Here is a 20,257-nt window from a genome sequence, read left to right on the forward strand (position 1 = left end):
TTTGTTTCACTATCATCCGTATTCCCTGTCTGCCTTATTGCCTTGCTGAAGATCACCAAATTTCAAGGACTTCTTCCCTGCTCTGCTTCATGGCACGTCTCAGCCCACTATGGATGTGTGTGAGTGGCGGCCAATAGAGATGGGCTGCAATGACTGGCTTCTTTAGTAAGAGCTGTGAGGTTACATATATTCAGCTTTGGGTTTCTAAATGCCCATCCAAGAACAAGTTCCAGGGAAGACAGGGCATGCATGAGTTCGAGGCAGAATGATAAAAGCAACATAGAATACATTTTTTCATAAAATTAAATTTCTCCTTTTAAAGAAGTGTTCTTTATTATATTTCTTGTAGCCTACTGTTTAATTAGCTTCATTTCCCTTTCATTGTTTGTATTTTTGTTTTGATGAAACAAAAAATTAGAAACCCAATGTCAGTGTTTATTCTCTTTTTATTATGCTAATATCCAAAATTGAAAAGTGTTGGAAACACTGCTTTAGCCTTAAATTTTCTGCAGAAAATTACATTTTGAATTTTCATAAAAGAAATTATTGTTCTTAACCCCTTCTGTATGATAATTTTTAAAAACCTCTGTAAAGTGTACCTGGAGAAATAGTACCTGTGATTTGTCTAAGGTTTTGAATAACTATTCATTCTATCTCAAATGTTATTTCCACCACTAAAATTGCTATACCACTTTATGGAAAGAAGAAAAGCAACTTTCCTTTTTTGTACAGGAAACTGGAAAGTTCATCTCATGGAAGGTGTGGAGAGAAAGGTGCCTATGTAATTCTCCTTTGGATATTTCTGGATCTGTTTCTCAATCAGATTGGTTCCGTTCACACTGCCTGCTGTCATGAAAGTTTATGCCTTGCATGCAATGCCAGCAGAAATTTCTCAGCACAGAAGAGCTCTGCTTGTTAAGGAAGCTGTTCTGAATTATCAAATATATATTTTTTAATTAGCCACCCTTGCTTATGCTTTCAGAATATATATTAAAGTGATCTGGGCTATTTCATGTTAGTGTAAGAAAGACAATCCAAACACCCTTTGTTTCCTGACTTACCTTATTATATCTTCAGTACTTGAAACGTGTGATACATGATCAGTCACAACACAGTGCTATTTACTGAGCATCCATGGCCACTGGCTTACATGGCATTGAATATAACATTGTATTGTTGCTCTAAGCCTTTTAGCCTTCGTGCTAAATGACTCAACCCATCACAAGAATTTTATAATGGACATATAACTCACCTAGTTATTCTGTATGAGATTGATTTGTTGTGAAGTTATTGGCTCTAATGTCTTTGAGAGGGTAGGCCTTCAGTTCAAATAAAGACAGCCTCATTTATGGATTTTGAAGCATGTCTATAGACTGTAAGTCTGTATTCAAGAAATGGGATGAAGCCAGCTGTTAAAAATGAGAAAATATGTGGAAAAGGATTTGAAGTTGACTATATTATATAGAAGTATTAAATTAGGAGCTTTAGGGCATACTGAAGCTTCATATTGTTTGAAAGTTTATTTTGAATTCTGTAGAAAAATGAATACTGTTAATTAGGTGACGTGGTTTCAGCATTCTCAGGCATCTGCTTCCCAGAGTGTCAAAACCTTTGCCCAAGCCACTCACTTTATTGTGACCCCTGTAGATGCTCTGTCATTATGGTCCCGTTACCCCCCCCCCCCCAAAAAAAAATCCTTGTTGTCTCTCAGGCAATGAGGGCTTTTTGTCAGCATTTTTCATCTGCCCATCCCTTCCTACAATCTTTTATAGTGCTGAAAACTTGAAAGCCCACATCCCATATTCTCTCTCCTGGATCTCTAGGCCTACCGAAGTTTCTTTCTAAAACCATGAAATGACCACAAGTTAATTTGATGAATTGATTCATAATAAATTCTTAAGAAGAAGTGACCTACAACTAGGTCAGGTCATTCTTCAACCACCTATTTTATTTGATTACTGATCCCCCACAGGCAATCCATGTGTCTGAAGCTGCAATTTAAATTTTCTGTGATGATGTCCCTAGAGCGTATATGTGCGACCTTTGGTAGCAGGAGTCTCATAGAGCCTCTAACTCCTGGCATTCTGAAATAGACATAGGCAAAGCCCCAGGGACATTTTTAAGAGAGCTGTCGTAAATTATCTAGTATTATAAGTTAAGTCTGTCCCGTATTTATCAGAAAAAAATAGAATCTGCTGCTACAAGATATTAGGATTTCTGGTCTTAAGCAACAGTCTTGAATTTCACCACCTGGATTCTTCTCTTTGACTTCATCATTGCAGATAGGATGGTTGAGGAGGGTGGAGCCATTGAGCAGGGTGGCTGCTCTGTGAAGTTGCTTTTGTTTATTTTCTTACTGACCTGGCACAGTGTAGGCGGAGGTGATGCATGTTTTCTGACATTGGGCCAGTGATGTATGGCCTGACCTTCAAAATGAAGGAACATCATCTCTGTGGGTGAGACTATAGCGGTGCAAATGCTTTTATCCCATATTGCTCAGCAGTTTGCAACCGGCTCTGATAAAAAGCACCCGTCCTGCTGAGTTCGCTGAAGCTTGTATATTCGTTTTAGTTTGAACATTTTGGCAAATTAAGGACTGAGTGAAACCGTAAAATTGATTTTATTTACAACAAAGCGTTGTGGTGTCTGTTGGTTGTTCTTACATCTCTTTCCTTTAGTCTTTCAGGTTGTTTCTGTAGGTGGCTTATCTAACTTTACATTGAATTTGCATGTATTTCAGGATAATACTTCCCCTGGGTTTCTTCTTAATTGATATTGGACATGGTCTGCATTCTCACCCTTTGTGCATAAAGTTGGTAACTATACAGAGTCCTAGTTTACACCTACCCCAGGTGATTCTGATTCAGGAGATAGGAGATGGAAACCCAAACTAATACACATTGTTAGTCACTAGGTGACTCCTCCAATGTGAACCTACTTCTCTTATGTTTAGAAATACTGCTGTATACCATGCAAAGCCGTCATTTTCTAACTCTGCTAAATACTAAAGGTTCACAAGCCATACCTCTGATTTACCAGAAGGTTGTTCGAGTTTTTCTGCATTTGGTTCGATAGTGTTGCTATGGATGGCATTCATAGCAAATGATAAGATGGGCATAGTATACTTTGAATGAATTCTTAATTTTCCTTGAAACAACAAGATAAAAAGTTAGAATTATAAGAGAGCCACCTAGTGGATAAGGATATAGGCCTGTTGCATCTTGTCTTAATGTCGGCTTTAAGGTTTTCTCAGGTTACAGATTTAAATATAAATGAAAGTAAGTGTAGATATATACTTTGAATATATACTTTGAGTATATTCCAAGATATATACTTTGAAAATATTCTATATTTCTATTCCAAATATAGAAATTTGATTTTATATTTACAATAAATATATGTTAAATGTCAGTGAATTTTGTTTTCATTCTTTCTGTTTTAAACAATATTTCTTATCACTTTATAAATAAGTCTATACTTTAAGTAGTTCTACTCTTTTTATGAAACATGGATACAGAGATGATAAGACATGATCTTGCCATAAAATAAAACACACATTATATTTGTAGGAACATAAAGATATGCTAGTAACTAAAACATATTTTTTAATGCCTACTATATGTTCCTTGGATTTGAATGTAAGAGAGAATTTAGGACTTAAATAGTAGTTTATGCAATTAGGGAATGCATAAATAGTGTGAAAGAATTATAGTCTGGATACATTACTATTTTTTATATACTCTGCAAGTTTTTAACAGTTTGTAACAAATGCCTTGGGCAGATTAGGACATTGCCAAAAATCAACATCATGCTACTTACATTTACAATCATCTGATAGTCATCTCTGAAATGAGCATCCTCCTGATTGCCTAACATGTTTCTTTTATAATGTAACAAAGGTGAGTTACACATTTTAACAACAGTGTTTGTCTGATATACCTAGAGAAAAGAAAAAATATTGTAGGAGAGCAAGATATCCAAGATACTAATTTTTCCTGGCCCACGTTTTAATTTAAGTGTATTGTCAAAAGAGGCATTTTATTTTATTTTACTTTTTTATTTTTTTGAGACAAGAGTCTTGCTTTGTTGCTCAAGCTGGAGTGCAGTGGTCCAATCTTGGCTCACTGCAGCCTCCACCTCCTGGGTTCAAGTGATTCTCCTGCCTTGCCCTCCAGTGTAGCCGGGATTACAGGCACCCGCCACCACACCCAGCTAATTTTTCTATTTTTAACAGAGACAGAGTTTCACCATGTTGGCCAGGCTGGTCTTGAACTCCTGACCTCAAGTGATCCACCCGCCTCGGCCTCCCAAAGTGCTGAATTTACAGTTGTGAGCCACCATGTCTGGCCGAAAGTAGCACTTTAAAAGATCGAAATTTTAAATTAAATTGAAGATACTCTATCACAATTTAACATTCTTATGCCGGGTCATCCCTCCTTCCCCTGTACTCAAGCTCCTAGAAATCTCATCTATTTAAACCTGACTCTGCTATTCAAGTAACTTGCAGGTTTTCTTCCCTTAGTGCTATCTTTTCCTCTCTTCTCCAGGATCCTGCTGGACATCACTTCCTGATATTCTTCTGGCACCTCAACATGACCCACATCAAATTAGTTATCTTTGCACTGTTTTTGTATTGTGTATTTCAGTCAAAGGGTTTTACCATTAATTTTCTTAAGAGTAAAAGATTATAGTCTTATTTAATCTTTCTTTTTTCTTTTCTCCTTCCCCCAATTTCCTGTTGATTCTACTTCTAAAACCTATCTGGCATCATTCATGAGGATACTTTGCAAAACGAGGATTATGAGATCAGGTTCTGTGGTAAGCAGGGAACCAAAATAAGAATCCCAGAGTTTCTTGCCTCCCTGGTGTACACACCTGGTAAAATCCCCTTCCCTTGAGTGTGTATGAGACTATGAATATGATAGATACCACATCCCCGAGTAGGTTACTTTATACAGCAAAATGGAAGAGAAGTTTGTTTATATAATTTAGGCTGCAAATTCATTTGATTTTGAGCCAATCAAGGGAAGATTACTCTGGGTGGGCCTGACTTTATCAGGTGAAAGCCTCTAAACTAGGAACTGGGCCCTTCTCCTGCTGGAAATGAAGTCCTCCTTGACAATGTAAGCAGCCATTTTGTATTTGGGTCCATGAGAGGGCCATGTGGCCATGAATTTCAAGTGACTTCTAGGAGCAAAGAGTGGCTGTTGTCTGACAACTAGCAAGAACAGAGATCTGTAACCACAAGGAAATAAATGCTACCAACAACCACATGAGCTTGGAAGAGGACCCAAGCTCCATATATAAATGCAGCCTGGCTGGCACCTCAATACTGCTTTGTGCGACTCAGCAGGGGACCCAGTTAAACCGCACTTGGACTCTTGACTCACAAAAACTGTGAAATAATAAACTCAGGTTGCTTTAAGCACTATTTTTAAATTTTTAATTTTTATGGATATATAATAGTTGCACATATTTATAAAGTAAGCCACTAAATTTGTGTTTATTTGTTATGCAGCCATAAATGACAATATAGGTTCTCATATTCTTTTGCTTTGGATCAGTGCAGTAACCTTCAAACTAAGTTCTCTTAGCTCATCCGTCTCCATGAAATCCTACGTAACAGAGCCAAAGTCATCTTCCTTATCCTACATAAGACAGCCAAAGTAATCTTCCTTATAAACAGACTATGATGTAACCTCCATGAGATAGGGGATTTGTCTTGTTCAAAACTGTATCTCTGGAAGAACACTAACATTTATGCATGCTATAAATATTGACTGATGGACTGATGGAATAAATATCATCCCTCCTCCACATACATCAAAACCTTTGCTGGTCCCTTGCCTACAGAGACATCCTCCTGATACAAGAAGAGGAAAGGTATATAATAAAATGCTTCAGCATATAGGTTCTAGAGTAAAACCTTGGGTTTAGATTTCAGCTCTAATATTTCCTAGCTTTGTGATCTCTTGGAATATGTATGACTTCCCTAAGCTTCAGTTTTCCAATTTATAAAACATGAATAATTTTTTACCACTCAAGACTGTATTGAATAGTAATAAGACAATGCTTTTAACATATTTTTACAGTGCCTGGCCTATGTAATGGATCAACAAGTATTATTTATGATTATAACATTTAAGGCCCTTTACTATCTACCTTTCCCTCCTGTCCTCCAGCCTTATGAAGCTGCCACCCTTGTGTTCCCTGCCTTTAAAGCATGATGGAGAGTGAGATGCATGGATAATTTTAAAATGTCCAGTTCTACCCATCCCCTGCTAAATGACCTTGAGGAAGTTTCTTCGCAGCCTTAGTATGGTTATCTGAGGAATGGGGCTAATTTTAATACATAGTTCTCAAGTTTGTATTGAGTCCATCTCTGCATTAGTCAGTCACATTGAACAGTAACCAAATATTGGTCACTGAGGTCACTTACTACAGGGACAATATAATTGACATCTTTCATAACATTATGAAGACCCATGGAAAACTTTTTATTAATATTAGAAATAGTTGTGTTGGTACTGAACAGTCAATGGTTGTTACTGTTTTTATCTGACCAGGCTTTTCTCTTTGAATTAGCTTCTAATTGAGATAATCTGTACTAGCTCTAGTTCAGACCCTGTTCATTGTCTGTGTATTTCCTTTTTTCTCTTTACAAATTTCTAATTTATGTTTTCTTGCTACATTTTGGTAAGTTACCTTAAATTCATTCTTAAAAAAATAAAGGTATAAGTAAGTATGTTAAAACCTTCCATGGTTGTTACATACGTAACTAGCAGTAATTCTGTGTCATTTGTGTGAGGGTATGTGTGTCTTTTCATGGTGAGAGTTAACAAATTATGTAAGAAACACTGACATTGGAAAACTGATTTAATAAAACAACTTGCAAAATTTCATCAAATGAGTCTCATTTCTTGCATTGAACCGATCATAGAAGCAATTCATAAAAAAGCAAATATAGTGATTCTTACATCACCCATTTAAAGTATCCCAAATGCTATAGCATAAGGAAGTACATGTGCTAGGCAGCCTTGAAGTTAATGAACTGATTTTGATGTTAAAACTGGTGCACTCTTTCCTTCTGGAGGTACGTCTGAATCTATGCCACAGCCAGCCACTTTTTCATCAGATTCCATTTGAAAGTCAATTGATGAATCAGCCCTGATGCCTCATTGAACATAATGTCGAGCAGCAAGATTTCTGTACTCTATTGAAGTGTTTAAGCAGCATCCAACAAACACACACATCAGTGGAAATATCGGTGAAATCATTTGTCAACAATTTTATAAAGAACACAGTTGACTTCCTAATTTCTCCACTGTTTGGGTTGCTATAGTCTAATAAAACATGCTTCTGCATGGAGACATACTGATACTTCATGCAAAAGTGATCAGAAGTCTGAAGTGAAATAAAATTATATTTGTCCCTGTTTAAAGATATTCAAATACTACTTCAGTTCACAGACTTAGAAGTGAATAACTTCTTTATGACCTTATTGAATGAGGATGTGATTAATGTACCTAAAGTCACACTTATGTTGGATCGGGGGACTGACCATGCTGTGAGATCTTTAGCAAGAAAATTGAGATCTCTTCTGGTTAGCTTCGAATGGCTATACTTTGTGCTAGCCATCACTGACTTGCACCTAAAAAGATAAACTGTAGGTGTAAGCAGCAAATATCAAGCCCTCTTAGGCTATATTCTTCCATTTCTTTTTTTTTTTTTTTTGAGTCGGAGTCTTGCTTTGTCACCCAGGCTGGAGTGCAGTGGTATGATCTGGGCTTACTGCAAGCTCTGACTCCCAGGATCATGCCATTCTCCTTCCTCAGCCTCCCGAGTAGCTGGGACTACAGGCTCCCGCCACCACGCCCGAGTAATTTTTTGTATTTTTAGTAGAGACGGGGTTTCACTGTGTTAGCCAGGATGGTCTCGATCTCCTGACCTCATGATCCGCCCGCCTCGGCCTCCCAAAGTGCTGGGATTACAGGTGTGAGCCACCATGCCCGTCCCCATTCCTTCTTTTTCTTAATATGTTTCCATTTCAAGGTCATAACTACAATACCTTATATATCCAATATTAGTAATGAGAACATCTGTGTTGCACTGATACTGTTAAATTGGCATTCGGTAAAATCAAACCATTCCTTGCAGTAATGGGTGAGAACTTGCCTTTCACCTAGAGCCAAGTTCATTACAAATTCATGCTCACAGCCCAGAGAAAAGCAGGTTTTTATGAGGTTTCAACAAGTAATATGTCTGCATGATGGGTTGTTCCAAGATATTAAGCAAATGAAAATGTCAGTTTGCAGAAACTGTCAAAACGAACATAACCTAATTTAGAATTGCTGCTTATTTAATAAACCACCAGTAGCCCTTCCAGATAGAGTCCTGCCAATCTTGCAAAGTACTCATTCATCTTGGATTTAAGTTTGTAGATACCCTAGGCTCTGCCAATGGGAAAAGGACATTAATTAGATACTGTAGTCAATCATTAAACAGCTGCAAGCATAGTTAGTGCCTTTAGCTATGAAATGCTGTAAGCCCTCATATGAATATACATTGATAGGTCAGCATGGGACCCCAGTGTGTATGCAGTTATAAAACAGTGTGCATCACTGTATGCTTTGCACATGGCACATCCTCACAACGTACATATCGATAAGTAGTTATAATGTATGTTCTATGTGTTTGAATTGCATGTTACCCACTTAAGGTAGGTTCTTATTTGAGGCCCTTAGTGTTTGCATAGTAAGAGCCCTGAATGCTACTGCTTTGCACAGTAACGTGTGTTTATAGACATTACCTCTGACTTCATGTTTTATGGTTGTTAGTTATTGTGAAACAAATGTGTCTGACTGCCCCTGGACAATGCTGCTTCAATAGAGTACACACCTTAAATGTATGACATTTGAAACTAGCAGAGGAGGACCTCTGAAGGAGGTAGGGCAGGGGATGACAAGAGTGTGGGAGGAGGAGAGGTGTAAGGATAGGTATTATGAATGAAAAAAAAATCATGCATTTTTAATTGCATAGAATAATTTGATTTCAAGTTTCAAAGACAAACTGAAAAAGAATGTAATCAATTCTCTGCATGTTGGCACAACAGAAATTTATGGGGAGACTGTGGAGAAAACGAAATGAGAACAGCTGAATGAAGTCAATCGCTGTGATGTGGAGCCTTCCTTTTTGTTGAGAATGGAAAAGAGTGAAAACGCACAGTGCACCGGATTTGGCAGCAAGCTGTGTTTTCTCAGTATGGTAGATCTGTATTGCTCATGACTATTGAGAAAGACCTACACACCTGCTTCTGTTATTCTCAAGCTGAATGATGATGACAGGGTTTATAAATGGCCTTTCTTTCCTCTCTGTTAATGTTTCCTCATATGTGGGAGAAGGTAGATTATCTGGCTATCTACATATCACCTGGAATTGTTACACCACGCAGTGAATGTTTATGAAATGAGAGTGGATGGTTTTGGTTGATGGTTTTAGTTAGCTACAATGTTTTCAACATCTTTAATCATATTATCCAGACTTCTTGTTTGTTCTTCCTTTATTACCTATTGATTATGGTGATTTTGGCTCCATATGCCTGTTACCTAGAGTCACATTGATACATTTTTGTCATCATGTGACATTGCTTTCCCTCAATCTCATATGCCATTTCTAAATCTCATTCTTGCTTTACTGTTTACTCGATCACGTCCAAATTTGGGAATCACTCTCTCATCCAACGTAACAGCAGCCCCTCACATGGATCCTTTGCTTCTGACTTGCCTTGATTTATTTGTAGCCATTAGAGATCACCAAGACCCAATTTGGTCATCCATTATGTTTGGGAGGGCAGGAATATTATTTTAGTTATATATTCAGTGACTTAAAATTGTTTATCACAAACCTAAAGTTCCCCGTAGTAAGCACTGGACCTGTTTCAGGTACATTGTCAATTGTAGAAGGTAGTTGTGGGCATGAACAAAATGTTAGAGATGTCACAGGCTGATGTGGCTGTCTTTAGAGGTAGAGTCTTATTGGAATATGACCTAGAACTTTATTTTCAAAGCAAAACAAAGAAATGGATAATCACTTATTTTCCTTATCAATGATCTCTTATTATCTACTGAATTAGTATTGCAAATTATCATTGAAAGAGGGTTTCAAGAAATGTGGTTTTAAACTATCTTTTTCATTTTTCTCTAGATTTTAAAAAGCTTTCTTTAAAAAGATGACAACCTTTAAAAGTAACTTTTAGATACCCTATATGCCTTCCAATCTAAAGAAATGAAAATATTGATATTAAAACATTTTTCTCCATGATCTGTGTTAAAATTTCCAGTCTGACTCATTCAATACTAATCTATGTGGAATTTACTTTGGGTAGTCTAATGGTTGTTGCAGAAAGTGAAGTATATGTCTTCCTTACCATAAGTACTGCTTTCTTATGTGATAGAAAACTGTGACAACTAAATTACGTTACTTTAAAAAATATTCTTTAAATGGAGGCCTTTTTGAATTCCATACCACATTCAATTTCCAGTGAATCAAATGGCAAGTTGAAAATAAGTAGTGTGCATTAGATTTGTATTGTTGGAGTCACAAATTACCAAAGGCTTAGTGGCTTAAAACAAGATAATTTTAATTATCATACTGACACAGGTGTTACTGGTCAAGGTCTCAGCAGGACTGTGTTTTGTTCTGGAGGCTTTAGGTCAGAATCAGTTTCCTTGCCTTTTGCAACTTCTAGAGTAAGTTTGTGCAACCTGCGGCCTGTGGGCTGCGTGCAGCCCAGGATGGCTTTGAATACAGCTCAACACAAATTTGTAAACTTTCTTTAAAACATTGTGAGATTTTTGTGTTTTGCCATTTTTTTTTTTTTTTTTTAGCTCATCAGGTATCATTACTGTTAATGTATTTTATGTGTGGCCCAAGACAATTCTTCCTCTTCCATTGTGGCCACGGGAAGCCAAAAGATTGGACCCACGTGTTTTAGAGGCTTACCACATTCTCATGACTTATGGCACCTTTCTTCAATCTTTAAAGTCAGTAACATTACATCTTTCTGATCCTTCTTCTGTAGCCATATTTGCCTCTCTGACTCTTCTGCTTCCTTCTTCCACTTAAGGATGGTTATTATTAAATTGGATCCGCCTGGATAATCTAGGCTTCTCTTCCTTTAAGGTCAGTTGATTAACAATATTATTTCTGTCTGAAACCTTATTGCCCCTTTACTGTGTAGCCTAAAATATTCACAGGTTTTGGGGATTAGGACATGGATCTCTGGGGGGGAGGCATTATTCTGCATACTACATAGTAGTATATAGGTACATAATTTTTTTTTTTTTTTTTGAGACAGAATCTTACTCTGTCGTCCAGGCTGGAGTGCAGTGGCATGATCTCCACTCACTGCAACCTCCGTCTCCCAAGTTCAAGCGATTTTCTTGCCTCAGCCTCCCTAGTAGCTGGGATTATAGGCGCACGCCACCATGCCTGGCTAATTTTTGTATTTTTAGTAGAGACGAGGTTTCATCATGTTGACCAGGCTGGTCATGAACTCCTGACCTCAGGTGATCTGCCCTTCTCGGCCTCCCAAAGTGCTGGGATTACAGGCTTGAGCCACCTCACCCGGCCTTTTAAGTATACTTATACCTAGGTTTGCACATGAAAACAAGCACCACTATTTTAGATTATGGACGTTTTAATTTTCATCCTTGGCACTAGGTTTTTACTTATAAAATGAAAGTAAATCAACCTGATTACATGCTGTGTACTTTGAATCCATTTGAGGCCTACAAATTGTTTGTAAAAAGAATTGCTTTTGTCCAACTGCTTTTTTTTTCCCAACTGCATATATGATTTATGGAATTTGATTATAAGATCATGGAATTTTTCTCAAGCAAAAGTCAGGCTTTCTGACATTAATACATGAAGCACATTCCTGAATGATACTCCAGATTTTAAAAAGAGTAAAGGCAAAAAATTGCTAATGTCTCCAAACATTTTCCTGTGAGCCACTAACTATTGCTAATGTTTCCTTGACAAGTGAAGAAAGCAATTATTTTCTTAAATATTCTGTCAAATGGTACTATTTTCTTCAGGGCCAATACTAAATTCCGAAATTCAGGGATTAAGAGCAAGCTCTCAATAATTCTCATCCAGAATTTATAGTGTCCATGAAACTTTATGTGCAATACAGGAATATTTTACATTTTGGGGTTAAGAGTTGCAATAGTTTGGATGATTCCTCTGCAAACTGAAACTAATAGAGTCATACAATACAGGACCATATTCTTAAGGTAAATATACCATATAATAAATGAAAGAAATGGATTTTGGTAACTCCCTTTCAGGCTGAACTAAGTAAGCAGTTCTTCACACAAAGACACCATGATACAGTGATAAAAATGGTGAGTTAGGATACAAGAAACTTGGTTTCTGGTCCTGGCTCTATCTCTAATTATTGCATCCTTTTAAACAAGTTAAAGGATAGGTTTTTTCCTCATTTCTCTCATTGAAAAAATGAGTTTAGGGTCGGGCGTGGTGGCTCAAGTCAGTAATCCCAGCACTTTGGGAGGCCGAGACGGGCGGATCACAAGGTCAGGAGATCGAGACCATCCTGCCTAACACGGTGAAACCCCGTCTCTACTAAAAAACATAAAAAAAGCTAGCCGGAATGATGGTTTCCAGCTGCATCCATGTCCCTACAAAGGCCACAAACTCATCCTTTTTTATGGCTGCATAGTATTCCATGGTGTATATGTGCCACATTTTCTTAATCCAGTCTGTCACTGATGGACATTTGGGTTGATTCCAAGTCTTTTTTATAAACCATCATTCTTAGGAAACTATCACAAGAACAGAAAACCAAACACCGCATGTTCTCACTCATAGGTGGGAACTGAACAATGAGATCACTTGGACTTGGGAAGGGGGACATCACACACCGGGGCCTATAATGGGGAGGGGTGAGGGGGGAGGGATTGCATTGGGAGTTATACCTGATGTAAATGACGAGTTGATGGGTGCTGACGAGTTGATGGGTGCAGCACACCAACATGGCACAAGTATACATATGTAACAAACCTGCAGGTTATGCACATGTACCCTAGAACTTAAAGTATAATAATAATAAATAAATAAATAAAAAAATAAATTAAAAAAAAAAAATAGCCAGGCGAGGTAGCGGGCGCCTGTAGTCCCAGCTCCTCGGGAGGCTGAGGCAGGAGAATGGCGTAAACCCAGGAGGCGGAGCTTGCAGTGAGCTGAGATCCGGCCACTGCACTCCAGCCTGGGCGAGAGAGCGAGACTCCGTCTGAAAAAAAAAAAAATGAGTTTAAGAGGAATTATCCCTGAAGTCCCGGATCATTCACAGCTTCTGTGATGTTATAATCCCAGTTTTACATGGCCACCATATGCCTCACATTATCTGTCGTGGCTCCTGGAAAAAAAGAGGGGGTGTGAGCAAAAAAAGGAAATACAGCAGGGAGATGTGATATGACAAAGATCTTGCTACCATAATTGTTGGAAACAGAAAGCTTACTCAATCGCTGAGAGCTAAAAAGGGCTCTTTTGCACATCTCCTTGCTACTTTACTGTTTTCTGAGTTCAATTCCAATGGAAATGGTAAATGTGAAGGGGCCTTAAAAAGAAATAGAATCAGGATGTTTTACTATAGTTCTGCCTTATTGTATATGGAATAGACTTGATACTAGAAAGTTGACAGCAAAGTGAAATTCTCTATATAACATTTATTTTCCCAACTGCTTTTTTAAAACTGAAACTGCACTCCCAGGGGAATATAAATGATCCCACAAGGTGCAGTAAAAGTCAGAGAATGCTATTGTAGTAGGGACAAGATGGCCCAGAGGCACTATCTACCCCAAACCCACATTTAACTGATGCAGACCTGCAAACAGAGAGGCTTCATGATTCACTCAAGGTCAAGAAGCCAGTTAGTTACAGAGTCTGAGCTGAGGCTGTGTTTAGTATTTCCCACCATCAAGGTTCAACTTTTCCTAATTGAATTGCGTATGATTACATACAGTGTTAAAAAGGATTTTTTCTGTTAACTGTTGACTATATTAACATCAGTCACTAATTTTAATAATAGTACTTAATTGATGCTTTGTATGTGCTAAACACTCTTATAGGTGTTTTATTCAATATAGTTTTGTTAACTCATCTAATCATCCCAAGAATTCTGTGAGATAATTTTACGTATACTCCTACTTTACAGGAGGGACACCCATGCCCCATTTAAAGATGACATTTTAACTTAGACACTTTGGCTCCAAATCCAGTGTTCCCAATTGTGCTATAATGCCTCTGAATTTAAATGCTATAAGAAAAATGAAACATTATATGCAGCTTTAGATATATAACATTTTATAACTTGAGGCTCATTCATTCAACATGTAGTGATTAAGCATCTTTTATATGTACAGGGATTTACCAGGTGTTATAAGGGCTACCAAGGATAATGTAATTGAGAATTCTAGTATGTATGAAAAAATGGTGTAATTCAAAGTATAATGAATAGCATTAATAACGGTTCTTAGATATTACATATTTAATATGGGCCAGGCTTTGTGCTAGACACCTTGCATATATTATCTCGTAATTTTCATTTCAGTCATTAAGCCAAGTCATGTTTTTCCATTTTATAAATGATGAAACAGATGTGAATAGATAAGCGACTTACCCATACTTACAAAGGAAGTGACAGAATTGGTATTCAAATCTAGGTCTGTGTGAATAACAACCTCATTTTATTTCTACTACTCTGCTTTAAATTGAAAACCCCAGTCCTATCAAAAGAAACGCAGGGCTCCTCTCCAGGCCCTGCTGGGAGGCTTACTGCTGAATGCATGGCCAGAATCCATTGTGGCTTCTTTTGGCACAGATCTTACATGTTCCCGGCGGGGGGGGGGGGGGGGGGGCGGGGAGGGGTATCATCTCCTCATATATGGTAATGAGGAGAAATCGTGGAGTTCATCTCCAGTCTTTCTGTTTAGGCTTTGCCCACCAGTGGAATTTAAGAGTAGAGTATTGCAAAGTATATTAGGAATATGTTAAGAACCCTTCATTTTGAGTTCATGCTTTGATGCTTCAACATCCTTCTCACTGACCTAATTTTGAGTCCACATTCAAAACCGGCTGAAACCCCCTTGAAAATAAACCCAACAGCTAGTGTCTGGCTCCACAACCACTCATCCTGCTTGGCTTGCTTTCAAATTGCCCAGTAAAATTCACTGGCGCCAATCACAAGTCCTCATGCTCTCTCTGTTCATAACCTATTTGGTCAAGCACTCACGCGTCCTGCCGTGTTGTGGCCCTGCGTGGCATACTGTCACCCTCTCTCTTGGACCTGTGAGAATAAGAAATTTCATCCTCTCAAATCACTTTTTCTTTTTCTCCTGTGACTGGACCAACTTTCCCATACCTTAACCAACACCTACATTCTTAGAACAGATGGACTGAATGGAGGCGAAGATATGCAACTTCCTAAACTTGTGATTCTAACTTCGAAAGTAATGATTACTTTTTTCTCTTTCCTGCTGCTTTTCTATTTTATCTCTCATTTTTCTAACATCTTCTCTCTCATCTACCTCTGAGAATCCACTCTACTTTGGATCGGGAGCGTCACCTAATTCAGTCACTCATTTAGGAACTGTAGTGAGTTTCTCCCCTTTCACCAAATAATGATGTAATTTCAGCTCTATGCCTTTTGAGTGACACTCACAGAAAGAGAAGGATTGTATCTCTACCTCTAAAGTGTCTTGAATTGTGAAAGAGTTTCCCTCCTCTCTTCTCTTCTGCTCTCCTACCTTCCCTTTCCTCCCCTCCCATTCCCTCTCCCCACAACATGTAAACATTGTGTAATTCCATGCGTGTCCCTGTTATCTATTTGTGGCTAGTGTTAAGGTGACTTACAGCTTAGGGGTATAACTGTATATGTATTATATTCAAATGAAGACTTGTCAAGACAAATACCGTCTTCCTGACACTGATGTATGCAGTCAACACTGGAACAGAAAGTTGATAGCTGCATTAAAATTTTTGCAAATGGCTGCCATAGAAACCCATGCAAGAGTGACTTTGCGCTGAAATATGACATCTCAGGGATCTGTCTGGTGAATCTTTGACACAGAAAGAGAAATAAATTAGAAAGCAATTTTCCACAGAGCGTTTTAGATCCTTAAAACCTGAGTCTCAAAGAACTTGAACAAAGTAACTATTTAGAAAAAGAAAAGTCATTGGTTCTTGGCATTTTTAAATTCATTGAATAGATTCTCCTTAAATGTTAATAGCATTTTGATGGGAGAATTGCTCTAATCAGAGCATTCAGCTCACCTCAGAAATGATTTAAAAATTTTATGTTATGCCTGTTAAATATTAAGCTTCTCATTTTCCATTCCCATATCAAAACTGGCATCACATTTCAGAAGTCAAGGTTTAAAAGTCAGCAAATAAACATATTTGCAAAACTGTTAAATGATAATTATTTTTGCGTTTGATATGCAATTGTATCAACAATTTATGTATTGAGGAATATGTATTTTATTCACTGAAGATATGCAAGCAATTAAATTTCACTAACCAGACTCCATGGCAAATGAGTTACCTGAGAATTCCAATTTCAGAGGTTCCTCAAACCACTAGAACTTTCATCTTTTTTTTTTTCAGTCTTTTTTTTTTTTATTATACTTTAAGTCTGGGATACATGTGCAGAACATGCAGGTTTGTTACATAGGTATGCACATGTCATGGTGGTTTGCTGCACCCATCCATCCGTCATCTATATTAGGTATTTCTCCTAACGCTATCTCTCCCCTAGCCCCCCATCCCCCAACAGGTCCTGGTGTGTGATGTTCCCCTCCCTGTGTCCTTGTATTCTCATACTTTACCTCCCACTTATGAGTGAGAACATGCGGTGTTTAGTTTTCTGTTCCTGGGTTAGTTTGCTGTAAACGATAGTTTCCAGTTTCTTCCATGTCCCTGCAAAGAACATGATCTCATCCTTTTTTATGGCTGCATAGTATTCCATGGAGTATATGTGCCACATTTTCTTTATCAGATCTATCATTGATGGGCATTTGGGCTGGTTCCAAGTCTTTGCTATTGTGTACAGTGCTGCAGTAAACATACATGTGCATGTGTCTTTTTAGTAGAATGATTTATAATTCTTTGGGTATATACCCAGTAGTGGGATTGCTGCGTCAAATGATATTTCTGGTTCTATATCCTTGAGGAATCACCACACTATCTTCCACAATGGTTGTACTAATTTGCACTCCCACCAACAGTGTAAAGGCCTTCCTATTTCTCCACATCCTCTCCAGCATCTGTTTTTTCCTGACTTTTTAATGATCGCCATTCTAACTGGCGTGAGACGGTATCTCATTGTGGTTTTGATTTGCATTTCTCTAATGACCAGTGATGATAAGCTTTTTTATTCATATGTTTGTTGGCTGCATAAATGTCTTCTTTTGAGAAGTGTCTGTTCATATTCTTCACCCAATTTTGATGGGGTTGTTTGTTTTTCTCTTGTAAATTTTTTTAAGTTCTTTGTAGATTCTGGATATTAGCCCTTTGTCAGATGGATAGATTGTAAAATTTTTCTCCCATCCTATATGTTGCTTTTCACTTTGATGATAGTTTATTTTGCTGTGCAGAAACTCTTTAGTTTAATTAGATCCTGTTTGTCAATTTTGGCTTTTGTTGCCATTGCTTTTGGTGTTTTAATCATGAAGTATTTGCCCATGCCTGTGTCCTGAATGGTATTGCCTAGGTTAGGGAACTTTCGTCTTTCCTAGATGAATCAAACCTGGTTATCCTCAGATACCAAAATAAAAACACCTTCATATACATTTTAGCCCTCATAGAATTCTTCAAAGTCATACTTTCTGACTTAAAGTATAAAATAATTCAAATATAAATTTTCTTTTCTCTTGATGATTCTGCACCGTAGTACTTTTGGGTGTTATTGTAATCTACTGGTGCTTTTTTGTAGATACAAGATAGAAGTCGAGAATCAGACTTATTGTCATCTCTTTCTTTTTTTTTTTTTTTTTCCGAAGGTAACCTTGTGCAAGATGCCTTTAGCAATCAATGCCTCAAGAAAAAAAGAGATGATTGCCAAGTGTCTAATTAGCCTTCTGTCAGGTCTCCCCCACCGTAGCAACCTATTTTCCAACACGCAAACTTGATGCCCACTAAGAGTGGAAAACTCTTAGGCCTTTAGGGGTCACAGTGATGAGGTACAGGTGACTTTTACCCACTCCAGCCCTGATCGCTGATCTACCTCTCATCACCCTTCTAGTCGTGACTTTGAATTACCACCATGCTGCCCGGACAGCTGATGAGGGCATTTTCATAACAGCCAGTATGGCTGCTCTGAAGGATTTCCATGGAATTTTTTCCCTCTTCTTTCAGTTTCCCTCCCTTTTACTTACTTCTATCTCCTGTTGCCACTACAAATTTTGTGTAAAAAGCTGGTTTATGTATAGATTACCAACCCGTCAGAGAATACTTTTGCTTTTAAGCGGGAAACCAAATAATCATAGTGTACTGGGCACTATTTTTTATGGGTTCTCTCTTCTATGTTGTTAGTTTATTACTTGGATTCATGGGGATGCTTCATTCTTCCCAATAAGGTAAGGTTTCCAGCCCTCCTTTTGTAAGCACAATTGTTTTGAAGTCTAGAGCTGTTCCCAAAGATTGAGAGTTCTGAAAGTTTGGCCTTGGGAAGTGGGTGTGGTGGGGGAGAGTAGTAGGTAAACTGGTGTGTGTATATTTGTACTTATTGTTTGCTCAGCAGTAAACATATACTTAATCTGACAAACTATTTAATTTTAATGTAAGGTGAAACACAGGAAAAGACTCCTATCCCAAAGATGTGAAAAAATAATTTGTTAGGGGAAACAGGAAAGAGCAACTCTATAACCGATGATATATTCATATCTAATTTGAAGTCATATGTGTTTTGTGGAGCACACAAATTAGCTTTGCAAGTTGGTCAGCTATGCCTAGATATTTACTGTAACATATATATTTTTTAAAGCATATATGGCTGCCTTAAAATTAAAATCTGTACCACAGGAACATTGGATATTAGAAATTATGAAACAATAGGGCTTATACAAAAGTTACATTTATTCATTAACTTACTGTTTTTTATTGGCTACATGTGATTAAAAGAAAAATTTTAATATAATCTTGTTATCTCAAAGACAAATGATTCTGTGCTCATCTGGGCATGGGACATGTGACACAGATATTAAAGATACTATAGAGCCATACTGAAATCACACAGACAAATTTAAAAAAAAAATTAAAAATAGGGTCAATAGTGGCAAAAAGTAAGCTTGTTAAAAAACAGAATTGGCCGGGTGTGGTGACTCATGCTTGTAATCCCAGCACTTTGGGAGGCTGAATCGGGCGGATCATGAGATCAGGAGTTCGAGACCAGCCTGGCCAGCAGTGAAACCTCGTCTCTACTAAAATTACAAAAATTAGCTGGGTGTGGTGGCGGGCACCTATAATCCCAGCTACTCAGGAGGCTGAGGCAGGAGAATTGCTTGAACCCAGAAGGAAGAGGTTGCAGTGAGCCAAGATCATGCCACTGCACTCCAGCCTGGGTGACAGAGCTAGACTCTGTCTCAAAAATAAATAAATAAATAAATAAATAAATAAATAAATAAAAGTGAAGGCATGCAAAATATCCTCTTTGGAGTCTGATTTAGACATCATGGAAGGATAATTATTTGGTGGTGGGGATGGCATGGAGATTAAAAACAGGAGAAGGAAAGCCCTATGCAGTTTGGCATTTTAGACATTTAGTGGAACATACTAGGGTTCTTGACACTTTCTCTCCAACTTGGGGAGGATACTTTTATATTGTAGATAACGTTGTGGAGAGGTAGAAGAACTATTGTGGAGTCTGAAGAAGTAACAAAGTTCTAGATGTTTCCAATTTGCTCTAAGTTAGCAAAAGAAAAAGACAAACACAAATAGGAAGTATTGGCCGTGCGTGGTGGCTCTCACTAGTAATCCCAGCACTTTGGGAGGCTGAAGCAGGCAGGTCCCTTGAGGTCCGTAGTTTGAGACCAGCCTGGCCAACATAGCAAAACCCCCTCCCTACTAAAAATACAAAAAATTAGCTGAGTATGGTGGCGCACGCCTGTAGTCCCGGCTACCTGGGAGGCTGAGGCACGAGAATCACTTGAACCTGGGAGGCAGAGGTAGAGGCTGCAGT

General features: G+C 37.9%; 1 protein-coding gene across 1 annotated transcript in view; it reads left to right on the top strand.

Moving 5' to 3' along the window:
• Positions 1-20,257, top strand: part of IL1RAPL1 (interleukin 1 receptor accessory protein like 1) — a 1,400,950-nt gene that overhangs the window by 665,398 nt on the left and 715,295 nt on the right. The gene's annotated exons all lie outside the window — the stretch shown is intronic.

The sequence above is a fragment of the Macaca mulatta genome, chromosome X (assembly GCF_049350105.2).
Source record: "Macaca mulatta isolate MMU2019108-1 chromosome X, T2T-MMU8v2.0, whole genome shotgun sequence".
Taxonomy (NCBI): Eukaryota; Metazoa; Chordata; class Mammalia; order Primates; family Cercopithecidae; genus Macaca; species Macaca mulatta.